This window comes from Pogona vitticeps, chromosome 11 (assembly GCF_051106095.1).
Source record: "Pogona vitticeps strain Pit_001003342236 chromosome 11, PviZW2.1, whole genome shotgun sequence".
In the NCBI taxonomy this organism is placed as follows: Eukaryota; Metazoa; Chordata; class Lepidosauria; order Squamata; family Agamidae; genus Pogona; species Pogona vitticeps.
The window spans coordinates 7,323,614-7,336,834 of NC_135793.1; the positions used below are offsets into that span (position 1 = coordinate 7,323,614).

General features: G+C 41.9%; 1 protein-coding gene across 1 annotated transcript in view; it reads left to right on the plus strand.

The window, feature by feature from the left end:
• DACH2 (dachshund family transcription factor 2) overlaps positions 1–13,221 on the plus strand; it is a 325,199-nt gene that overhangs the window by 119,905 nt on the left and 192,073 nt on the right. The gene's annotated exons all lie outside the window — the stretch shown is intronic.

Consider the following 13,221-nt stretch of genomic DNA (forward strand, 5'->3'; position numbering starts at 1 on the left):
CAAAACGCATGAATGCTGTGCTAGGATGTCGTTTGGAGATGCTTGAACCAAGCATTGTTGTCTGATAAATTAATATTTTGGTCTTGTGATCTTTTAATTGGAAAATAACAGCTGTGCTTAGCTGAAGAGTATCGGGTTCTCTCCCCCCCCCCCCCTTTCCCAAGTGGTTTACAACAGAGCTGTGTTTCACAAGCTTTCTCATGGGTTGGGGGAAGGAAGAGAGAATGCTGCTCTTCATTATGTGTCATCCTCTGAGTTCTAAAAGTTGGGAAAGGGACAGCAAAAACAAGGAATGACTCTATAAAGAGAAGTCTAAACATTTGAGTACCAGGCTTCTGTACACAGATCAGGAGCTAAAAGTAAATTAGATGTATGTCCAAATGACAGTTTTAATCTAGATGTGCAAACTCATACCTTCTTTAAGGGGCTTTGCTGTATGCATGTGAACATGCACTCAGATCCGCATGCATTTACCACCTCTGTTGTACATGCATTGATAGTTGTATAGTTAATCAACTTCCAGATTCATGGATGGATTTGAACCTTCTTCCATGTTTGAGTTGCTTTCAGTTGGGCTGTACTGTAAGTGCTTATAAGGAGGACTTTGGGCAGCAAAGAAAGCCAATAAAATACGTATGTATGTTCTTAAGGATTTGCATCAGATTGTTTCAGTAGCCAAAGGCTTTTTGACAACTAGGAATCCTGTCTAGTCATGCCCTTGAGTAATTCCTGCCCATCTGCTGCGAAGTCTTTTTGCAGGCTGGCCAAAAGTCTATTTATTCACTGTGAACAGTGAAGGCTTGCTTCCAAGTAGGTGGGTCTTTGTGGGGTAAATATAAGACAAAGGTTGAGGTTATTAGGATGCTGAATTCTGTACTCATCAGTGCCCACTCCATCTACTTCTTGTTCTTATATAGTGCAGTTTTCATGGAACTTTAACAGTCTTGATTGAAAATAAAAGTCTTTAATTAGAGTACACAGATCTTTCTCTTGTCCAGTAATGTTGTCTAGAGATGATGCTGGATTTGAGCTTGGTTCTGTATTCCAGTGCAGCGTTAGCTCAGAACTCTCATGCAGGAGATAGGATTCAACTTGTTGCTCCAATATGTTGCTTGACTGCAGTTCCTAGTTAGCCCTAGCCTTCATAGTCGGTGAGGGCTAGTGGGAGATTCAGTCCAACAGTATATCAAGGACCTCAACTTGCTCACCTAGCCTCTATCTACTACATCATCTTGGGAGAGCACAAGGTTTTTCTCCTGGAATTAAGGTATCTCTCCTTTTTCTGAGAATCTGATAACTGCAGAGCTGGACCCTATGGGATATTACTTCCAGGGAGGCACAGTGGGGAATCAAACTCCCCACCTCTGCATCCAGATGTCTAAACCACTGAGCTATCCAGCAGTTCTATGCCTGACCTTTGTTTTTAGTGAACCCATAGCTCAGTGTAAGACGTTCAGGTAGCTCTCTCTGGATTCAGTCTCCAGCGTTGTGCCAGGTAGGGCAAGAAAGAACTGCTACTTGAAACACTGTTGAACTGCTGTCAGTTGGAGTGGATGTTACAGGTGAGACTGACCAATAGTCTGCCCGGGTATGTAGGAGCAGCCTGTGTTCCATCAATTTGGACTTTATATTGTTCAGAACAATGAGCATGAAGAAGTAGAAGAGGAGATTCATTTAGACCACTGAAATTAAAATATGATTCTACTCACATTAATCATCACATATTGTATGACATTCGCCATGGAGATGCTCATACACCCAAAGTCCCTGGACTGCCATGTTCACATAATAATAAGCAAGGAATGTGGCTCTACCATGCTGGCGCAGGATTTTGTGAGTTGTCGGCCAAAAATAAACCTGTCCAAGGTTTGCGTATTGGATGAATCTTTAAAAAAACAAAACTAAACTAAAAGTTAATTGGAACATTTAGGAAGCTAGAGCGGGCAGTTCTTGGAACTGGGTTTGATGATCAGGAAACAACAAAAGAATTGAGTGTATTTCCCACTTCCTTCAATTATTGGTTTGTTCAGAGATACTTAAAAAATGAAATTGAGCAAGTATTTACCTCTTCCTGTGACTTTTTGCTCCAAAACTCTGATTCAAAAAGATTTTAGAGAATGCCAAGAAGCATTGGGTTTAGGGAGTCTGGTTTTGTTGTTGTTGTTGTTAAAGTTTGCGTGATAGTAATCCTTTTTGACAAAAGGGGTTATCATTATCCATCATTCCTGCCCGAGAGCTCCCTGGGCAGCTTCTAACAAATTCTGATGAAGGACGGGCAAATGGAAAATGTCAGGTTGAAAGGCACTCAGAAACACCTTGACCACAAGGGTACACCAGATGACCAGCCCAAGGCACCAGCAGAAGCTGTGCTTCAGCGCACTGTATGGATGCTGTGAGCATCATGTTGAAAATGGACTGTTAATATTTACTAAAACCAGACAAATTTAACCAATTAGCTGAAATCCATAGGAGGCATTGCGTCCTCAACCATTTGATTTCTTTGGCTCCTTTCTTGAAAGTCCAGTAGCGTTTGACACTCCCCTGAGCTTCGGTTCCTTTACAGTGGTTTTGTGACAACAGAACTTTCCATACGTTTTGAAAATATGAGATGAGAAAGCCGAGCAGACAGTAGGGTAGGGTAGATGGGGGCTAAGCATGAAGGTGGAGGGACATAGAGGCTTGCTTATCTATCTATCTATCTATCTATCTATCTATCTATCTATCTATCTATCTATCTATCTGTCTGTCTGTCTATCTATCTATGTATCTATGTATCTATCTATCTATCTATCTATCTATCTATCTATCTATCTATCTATCTATCTATCTATCTATCTATCTATCTATCTATCTATCTATCTATCTATCTATCCATCCATCCATCCATCCATCCATCCATCCATCCATCCATCCATCCATCCATCCATCCATCCATCCATCCATCCATCCATCCATCCATCCATCCATCCATCCATCCATCCATCCATCCATCCATCCATCCATCCATCCATCCATCCATCCATCCATCCATCCATCCATCCATCCATCCAGTAGCTGTGCCACAAAGGCAGATCACAAAGTATAACAAAAAGGAACTGGTATATCTGGCAAAGCTAGAAGTAGTCCCGGGATGTAAAACTTCTAATGTGCACTTTCCTCCAGATTAAAAGCCTAACACGTTTCAGCTTAGCCCTTTTTTACAGCTACATTATAAATTATATATATATGCAAATATATTTATTTGACTAGAGGCTGTGCAATACCTTGTACTGTGCAGTATTGCACACCTAACTAGAAAAAAATGACTTTCTGCTTTGTTTTCTTGTAATGTAGCCCTTGAAGAATGCTAAAAAAGGCTAAGCCGAAAGGTGTCAAGTCTTTTATTTTGGAGTAAAATGCACACTACAATTTTTACATCCTGGGACCAGAGTCTATTCTTCCCTTACAGCTCACAAACTATTTAACGATCAAGCCAGTCAAAAAGAATTATACTCTTTTAAAAGGAACTATTTTAATTTGTTTATTTAAAATATTTTACTCCGCCTTTCTCCTTGAAAAGGACCCAAGCAGCTTACAACAATGAAAGACAATATTTAAGGTTGAAAACAATGTGAGTACACAGTGGTGGTTAACATTATTAAAAGACAATATTTAAAACTACAAACAAGGAATAAAGAAGCATCTTACATCATTAACAGGCAACATTAAGGCAAAGATCAATAAGCATACAAATATTTAATTTTTTTTAAATGCCACTCTGAGAAATGGAAAACACAAAAATGGAAAACACAGGTAGTACTAAAAGTCCAATCAAAGCAGTAATGCATAGCAAACTATCTAAAAATCACAGGTACTAGTTACTGAGGGAAGGCTTGCCTGACGAGAAAGGTCTTTGCCTGCTATACATATATAAATATTAAAATAGTCAGTTAAAACTGTTGAAAAGCACCTTAAAAGCAAATTAAAACATATATACATCATATGCAGCACACAAGCTCATCACTGCCCAATTAAAAGTCTGCCTTAAAAAAGCTTGGCTTTCACTTTCAACTGGAAGGACAAGAGACTTACGGTAATGTGCTCTGAATGGAGGACTTGGAACAGCGTCTAGTGTGGCTGAGAAGGCCAGTTTGAGAGTGACCATCCCTTCCACACTGAAGACAAGTACAATCTGTCCCCTGTCCAGCTCCCTGATTTGGCTGCTTCCGGGACTGCCTCTTTGCCTCAGCCTGCTGGACAAGGGTCTCTTCAAATTGGGAGAGGCCGTGATGCACCGCCTGCCTCCAGGCTGAACGCTGAGAGGTCAAGGTTTCCCATCTCTTGAGGTCCATTCTTAAGGCCTTCAGATCCCACTTGCAGATCTGGTCCTTCAGTTAACCTGTACCCAAGCCCTTGTTTTAGGTAGCCGGCAAGTCATGAATTTAGCATTATAGGTCATGATTATGTGATACCCAGTGTTTACGTAGTGGATAGTGTAATGGACTAGGACTCAAGGGACCTGGGTTGGAATCCCCACTTGGCCATGGGAACTCATTGAGGAAGTGGAACTGGTAAAACCACTCTTTAAATAATCTCACTTACCTTGAAAGCTCAACTTGGGTCTCTTAGAAGTCAGTTCCGATGTGACAGCACAGAACGACAAAGCAAAATTACACAAACCTAGAACGATCACTTCCTCCCCTCTTTTGTCTGGCAATTTTACTGACTGCTTTTGCAGCAAACCAGTCCGAGAGAGTTGATCTGTAACCAACATTCTTGCCCTGAAAAGCTTGCAAAGTAAATGGGTGAACTATGTGTCTGACCATGAGTTTTGTTAGATTTTACACCAAGATTCTAGAATCCCTTCACCCTATTTAGTGGTGAGATTGGACTAAAATCAGTAGAAAGAGGGCAAGAAGCAGATAGTTGAATTTCACTCTTTAGTGACTCTTTCTGTAGGGGGAAAAACGTGATCCGTTGTAATACAGGGATTGCAAATAAGTTGCTTAACTCCCCTCTTTTTTCTCTCCTTTCGGCCCATCCAGTGCCACTGATAATAAAATGTGAAGCCTTTAATCAGACCAGATTAAGACCATGTTAGTAAAGTGAAAGGGTAACGTTCAGTCTGAAAATTAAAGCTAACTTCAGAGGTGATGGAATATGATTAATGAAGGAGATAATGGACTGAGGGAATCTAACAACAGAGGGCATTTGGCTTGCATGAGATCAGCCCGGTAAATACTCGCGAAAGAATGCACATTTACCTCATTTCTGCACTGAAACAGCTGTTTCGAGATAGTCATATAGAAGGTCATGGTGAGACCACACATATTATACATTATCATTATAGAACAGAAGAGTGTTCTTTTTAGCCCCTGGTGTGAAGCTTAAATCACTGAGTGCCTGTAGTCATCACAGTACAGGGCAGAACAGAGCAAATGAGAGGGTTATGGACATGCTCGGATCCAAACCCTAGCATCCATAGGGGATGAATAAAGAAGCTGTTCCTGTAAATGCTGTTTTTGTCGACCGTGCATAGTTCACACTTCTTGCAGAACAGAAAATTTTTTGCCACGGCTGAATCTACTCACAGCTTAGAGCTGTGTTTTCCAGTCTTGGGTCCTCAGATTTTCTTGGACTGCAACTCCCAGAAGCCTTCACCGCTGGCCAGGGTTTCTGGGAGTTGCAGTCCAAGAACATCTGGTGGACCCAAGGTTAGGAACCACTGGCTTAGGTTGTAGATGCATGTGCGGGGGGAGGTGTGTATTTGAAAACGTGCACAAAACATTGCTGTGTGATATTTGAGCTGGCCAAATTTTGCCACTCCAGGAGTGATGAAATTGGATGAAACATCTCAGAGGTCGTCTTCAGCCTGCTGAGAGCCAGAGATCTCCTTGGTCCCAGAAGGCTGACCTTAGGGAGCTAATCATTTTTTTGCTGTATTTTTTAAAAGCCATCTCTTCCTTCCATACAGTGGGCAAAATGTAGCCTGAAGGGTCCTTTCCTCACCCTATTTTAGGCCGAAGGGCGATTGCGGGGGAAGCATTTTTCAAAACGACATCTAGTCACTTCTGATTTGGAAAAAAACGTCCCCCCACCCAGGCCTAAAACAGTCTGGCTAGGCTTCCATGCCTCCAAACTTGCTTTCATGCTTGCTTTAGGTCATGATATGTCTTTTAAAAAAAAGTTATCAAGAGTCCAGGTCAGGCAAGCTGCCCCATTTCTGATCTATGTCGTATTTTATCTGTGAAACAAAATAAGGAGAGCAGGCACCCATTCTCATAGCTGTCCTTCAGAGCTTTTTAAAAAGTTGCCATGAGAACACTGGAAGTTAGCCTCCTTGGTCTCCCATTGTTTGTTACGATCCAGAATTATTTACTGCACTGTGTTTCAGGCATCTGTTTGAGGTGGAAAGCACTTCAGCATGAGCTGATTTGGGGGGAAGAGGCTATAGCATCATCTTCGGGCAGATCTTGCCCGCCAGTGGCGCTGCTGTAACAGGGGGGGTTATATGATCCCTGTGACTAGCCCCAGTTAACTGGCAGGTGCATTTGGACCCCCCACTGAAGTTTCCAAACTTGGCAAAAGATCTGATGTGCAACAACAGGGAGAGTGCAGGAAGATGCAAAAAAATAAAAAATAAAAAAAAATAAGCATGTATGTGTGCATGGGCGCACATCTATATTTTCAGCAGTTTTTCTCAGAAAGGAACTTAATAGTATTTTGGAGTTGATATTACACCGTTGAAGAGAAGGAGTAATGCACCTTTAAAAGCTAAACTACATCTTCTTTCCTTTTATCAAATTCTCTATAAATCTTTCATGACAGTTTATTTAACAGTGTGTCATTGAAACTGTATGGGTGATTGATGTGACCCGCGTAAGATCAACATGAAATGTTTGTAAATGTCAGCAAAATGTGACCATCAAGGAGTGAGTGAGAATGTTGAAGCGGTAAAAGTAGAAAAATAAACAGGGGGGAAGAAGTCCCCCTCTCAAAACCTGTGTTAACCTTATTCTTTTTCTTTCTGGGTTATAGTTACCAATTTGTAAAAACAAGTATACTATATTCCCTGGAATTCATGTCATCAGGAGGCAAGGATGCTAATTTCAGCTTCCCCAGCTCATGAAGCATATTTGATTACGCACATTTATTTATTTATTTATTTATTTATTTATTTATTTATTTATTTATTTATTTATTTATTTATTTATTTATTTATTTATTTATTGTATTTATACCCTGCCTATCTAGTCATTTCGACCACTCTAGGCGGCTTACAACAAATGATAACAAGTTCTAAAAAATTTATAACAATTAATTAATTAGATGATTCTATAAGATGGGAAAAATAAAAATAATATACACAAACACAGACCAAAATCCACTGTCAGATTCAGTGGGTCAGGCTCGGCTTGACTCTATTCTTTGGGAGTTATACAGTCAATTTTCACATACGTTTTCCCATCCACTTCGCAGTTCCATTTTACAGAACCCTGGAATTTGTGGTTTGGTGAATACTATGCTAGAGAGCTCAAGAGCTATCGTTCAGTGGAGTAAACTCCTCTTGCAAAGAATACTATTTATCTTTCTAAATTACAGATCCGAGAACTGTATGGCAGTGGCTCCCAACCTTGGGTAACCTAGGTGTTCTTGGACTGCAGTTCCCAGAAACCTTCACTGCCAGCTGTGCTGGCTGGGGTATCTGGGAGTTGCAGGTTTGGGAACCATCGTTCTATGGGATTGAACCATGGCAGTTAAAGTGGTATCTAAATGCTGCAACTGTGCAGTCTACATAAGTCTCAAGAGCCCTACGGTGGATCAGCACCACTGAGTAGAGCTAATCTGAGTAGACCACTGAGTACAGTAAATCTTGCATTTTCATGTGCTCCCTCCATGCTAATTACCTGCTGCGTTGTATGTAGATCTGCTTTTCTCCAGGATGATTTTTTAACTCTAGAAGGGCCATCTAGATGTTTGGAATGACACCTCCATAATTTCTGCCACGGCGGCTGTGGCTTCTGAGTGTCGAAGTTTTCCTACTGGAAAACTTTTTTGGAGGAAAAAAAAACAGTGTTCGTTAGTTCACATCTGACCCAGAAGTAGTGTATTACGCAGCTGATCAAATTATTGGGCTCAAGGACCCTTCTCCACTGGGGTGCATATAACTTGTAGGGAAAAAATGATACTTAAGCATGGAAGCCTGATTTGCTATGATTTCACAATGCTCTGTTTCCCACACTGTAGATTTTTCCTTCAGTAGGGGAAGATGAATGAGCCTGATGTTTCCTGTATTTCTCCCAGAATCTGGGAAAGTTACTTTTTGCTGTTCTCAGCTTTTGCAGTACTCAATCAATGTGGTCATTGGCCATGTTAGTTGGAAGGGGTTCTGGGAGCTATAGTATGAACATAACTCTGCTTATTAAACCACTGGATAGCTCAGTGGCTTAGTATGGAGTTAATTCCCCACTGTGCATCCTTGATGAGGGCTGGACTGGATGGTCCTTAAGGTCCCTTCTGGCTCTGCAGCTGTAAGATTGTTATAGGAGGAGAAATAAAAGCTTGGCCGGACCCTCTGCTCATGTCAAAGCATGTGGCTGCTCTAAGAAACATCTGTGGAAGTTGCAATTAGTGTGGAATCATTGACCAGTGGGTGTCAATTTCTGTCTGCCCCAATAAACGCTACCAGCCACCCCAAAGCCATGGATGGGGAGCAATAAACCAGATGTCTTGGTTGGATAGCAGCAAACTCTGTCCCCCATGACAGCGCCATATGAGTGACTGCCTTGCCTTTGTAGAACTTTAATACAATGGAAGTCATCCATTTCAGGGAAAACTGCAAAAATTGAATTTGCTGTCTGGTTTTGACCCCTCCTGAGAGGTCTCTGTATGACTTCCTCTGACAATATTGAATGACTTGACAGACCCTGGAAGCACATTAAAAAAACACTCACCACCTATAAAATGGCTAAAATTTGGACCTTCTGTCTTTGGCACTAAAATTTAGATGGTTGGGGATTGATTTATACTCAAAAGTTAGAACCTTTTATAGAGCTTGCAGTCTATATGTGATCTCTTTGGGATCTTAGCCATTACGTTTTTATGAATTAAACACACAGGGAGGTGGCTAGCAAATCCTTTGATTTGCAAAGATGTTTTGCATGGCGGTTCTCTTGATCTCTTACCATGTTTTTGCTCAGTGTGGACATTGGTGGTAATTTTGGGGGCAGGAAACCTGGAAGGCTGAAGTTTCCCCATTCCTGGCGTAGATATACGTGTAGTGCAATCTTCTGCCTGTTTACTTGCAAGTAAATCCTATCGTCTGCAAAACAGATGGTGCAAAATAGGCGTGGGCAAAATGCAGTTGTCAAAATGGTGCTGGACTACAGTTCACAGCATTCCTTCCCATGAGGTGGGGCTGATGGATATTGAAGTATGATAACATCTAGAGCAATGGTTCCAGCCTTGGGTCGCCAGACACTCTTCAGCTCCCAGAAATCCTGGCCTTACAGCTATTGGAGTTGCAGTCCAAGAATATCTGGGGACTCAAGGTAGAGAACTACTGATTTAGAGGGCTGAGCTTTCCCCTGGTATACTTGATTTCTGTCTCAATGGTTAGAATAATATGGTCTTCATCCCTCTGTGACTCTTTACCCAAGAAGGAGTTAAATCTAAAGTACTGATATTTTTAGCTTTAATGGGAGAGTTTCTCCCCCAACCAACAAATGCCAAACCCCAAAGTTAAATAATCAATTAATCAGTTGCAATGCGGAGTTCAGAGAATTATTCATAGCACTTCTTTCTCACCCTCCATCCTGCTTATTCTGGGCAGAAAAGAAAACATTGCACGGATTGGATTGGCGAGTTGAGGCCAACTCAGATTCTCAGTGGATGTCGGCAGCTATGTTTGAGTTTATTTAATTGAAAATTAAATCTTAAAATATAGTTTGTTTTGAATACTTGAGTAAATTGGTGTATGCACAACTGTAGCTTGGCTACGTGTGGCTTCCAAGAGAAAATCGCGGGACCTGAGTGTGTTTGCTTTCTTTACATTAAGCACAGAAGGTGCAAAAGAAGTTTTGCTCCCCAGCACCATTGCAAATAATTTGGAGGTTTTCTTTTGACGGCTACTTCAGTAAGCTACTCAAGAGATGAACCATTATTGATTTTTCTTTTCTTTTTTCTTTGCAACTGAGAAATATTACAGAAAAGGAATGACAGCAATAAAGATGTTGGTGGTTGTATGAGAACTCCGGGAGTTAGTATAAGGACTAGAAGAGATGTGAAGTTTGCACAAGCTACGAACAGGGATGTCCATTTTAACAACTACTGTATTGGGTTGATCTGCTTGGGGATCTTGGCTGGATATTTTATATTTGATTTATTTGAAATGTGGTGCTGGAGGAGAGCTTTATGGATACCCTGGATTGCCAGAAGGACATACAAATGAGTCCTAGAGCAAATCAAGCCTGAACTATCTCTGGAGGCAAAAAAAAATGATGAAACTGACGCTGGCCTACTTTGGGCACATCATGATGACAGGATGCTCTGGAAGAGAGCATAATGCTGGGCAAAGTCAAAGGCAGCAGGAAAAGAGGGAGGTCAAGCATGAGGTGGATTGACTCCCCAAAGGAAGTGCAGGCTCAAGTCTTCAGGAGCTGAGGAGGGCTATTGAGGACAGGACACTTCGGAAATCACCAAATCATTGGGTCACCATAAGTCTGACTTAGTAGCACATAGCAACAGTCACAAACATTTCATGCTGCGGTGCCCGAACCAAGAAAGCATTGAGAGTCCAAGCTGACTCGGGGATTTTCGGTGTTTTGCTCCCCCCAAAAAACTAACTCTTTCAACAACCAATCGCTGTGTGAGGAGCATGCAACTTGTTTAGCTTTTTGCCGTTCTTGAAGCACCGAGGGGTGTTAGGTTTGTTTCAGCTTGGTCTGAAGCAAACTGCTAGCCTCACAATGGATGCACTCAAAGTCCCTACTTCAGTGTTATATTTGTGTGTGTGTGTGTGTGTGTGTGTGTGTGTGTGTGTGTGTGTGTGTGTGTGTGTGTGTGTGTGTGTGTGTGTGTGTGTGTGTGTGTGTGTGTGTGTGTTTTGGAGGGGCATTGCCCCCTCTGCCCATCCTTCCCTCCCCACTTCCCCCCTCCCCATTTTGTATGGCAAACCTCCAAGCCGTTGGGATTTTTGTCAAGACCCGTCCCCTTCTTTTCCATGGGAAGTTAGTCATCCTGGGTATCAGCCCCTCTTATTGGCAGTGAAGGATTACGAGAGTGATCGTACATAAATGCCATGTGCAAAACGAAAGCGACGTTGGATGGGTATTGGAAGACGTCGCATCGCACGGGGGAGTGAGTGACTGTGCCATTTCTTGTTGTGACAAGCCATCACATAATGAGCAATGATAAATGCCCCACCCATCACGAAACGGTATCATTAGGCATTCTGTTTGTTAAGTACTTTTAATAATGTGGGGGAAAATAGCTGCCACTCAAAATACTGAGGACATGATATTTTGAAGTGGATGCCTCCTTGCATCAAATAATCACAGGGCCCTTTAACCATGCCTGATCAGAGCCTTAAGGGAGCTTAAGCATTTCGAGCTGCCGTGGAAAGTAATACTTTTAGAAGAATGTCTCCTTAAAAGTCGTTTCTGTTGTTGTTGTTTTGTTTTGCACCCTTACACTAAAGTGATAGTTCCTCAGTGGTTGGACAGGCTTTTTGGTGTGTTGTGGTTGCCCAAAAGGACTGTTGTGTTAGTGGGACTAAGAGAGAGAGAGAGAGAGAGAGAGATGCTTGCACACCCACATTTAGGATCAATAATGGGAGAAAATCCTAATCCAGATAGCTGTTTCCACCTGTTAATCTGTTGTTGAGTTGTTGATGACTGATCAGCTGGGCTGTGGATAGTAAGCATTGCTTTCTGTGATTTGCCGGGATATACAGAGAGCTGGCTGAGCATCACATAAGGACCACAGGTTGCCCTCGCATAGACTAACAGAGGGACCTAACATTCCCTCATACAGTGCTTTCTCCCCTAATAAGTAGGTTTGAGGAGAAATGATTGTATATATGATAATCAAGGCTGGGTGGACAACTTAGTGAATTAGGTATTCAGCTGCAGAGCCTCCAGTTGGGAGTTCGGTTCCCCGCTGTGCTTCCCATGACAACCCAGCCTGTGTAGCCTTGGGCAAGCAGCACAAAGCTTGCCCAAGGCTGCACACAAGAACAGAGCGCTAAACCGCTTCTGAGTACTTTGTACCTGAAAAACCCTGCAAAGGTTTGCTATGAGTCAGAAGTGATTTGTGAGTAGAGATGGACATATTTGGGCAGACTGACCCCACAAGCATTGTGCGGGTGCCCCAGATTCCGTGCCCTGCCTCCTCCCATGGGCGCACACGCGGAGGACGAGAGAGGGCAGAAAAGCACAAACACTTCAGTGGGTTTTCATGGTGGAGCGAGGATTTGAACCCAGGTCTCTTGAGAACCCGTCCATCACTTTATCTGTACTACACTGGCTGTTTTAAGCCCACAGCGCCTAGTATTCCCAGGTAGTTTCCCATCAAAATACTAATAATCAAGTCTAATCAAGTCTGTGGTTAGCTTCTGAGATCAGTCCAGGGAAGCATGATCAGTTCTCCAAAGCGTTTATGAAATTTTGGGCTGTTGCCTGCAGAAAAAGTCAGTATTACCAGAGGTAAACATTCCAGATAACGCTACAGTTGACTCATTCTCTTATGGATTAATGGCAGAGTGTCAAAAGTATTTTGTTAAAGCACCTCCTTTTTTTTTCCATTATTTTAAGAGAGCTAAAAGTCTTTCAACATTCCAGTTGTAGACTGATTTTTTTTATGAGGACTCTCATTCTGATTACCAGGTTAACCGCAGTTTGTAAAAAATTACTTTTCTGGACCACAATTCCTGGAGACCTCTAGCCCACAGATTGGTCTTCCAGAAGTTGTTCCAAGAAGTAAAATGTTCCATTGTTGTTATTACAGGTTTAAGGATTACTTTTTATTGTTGCAAAGGACCTTTCCCCCTTTTTGTACAGCTGTTAATTTTATGATTTTTAATTGAAGGTGATAACTAGGGGAAGACTTCTATGACATTGCACATTTTCTCTGCAGCCTACAATTGAACCCCCTAAGCAAGTTCAAACAAAAAACTCCTCTTAGAAATGAGAAATACATGTTTATGAGTAATCTGGCCTTTCTCACCAGATTACTCATAAATAT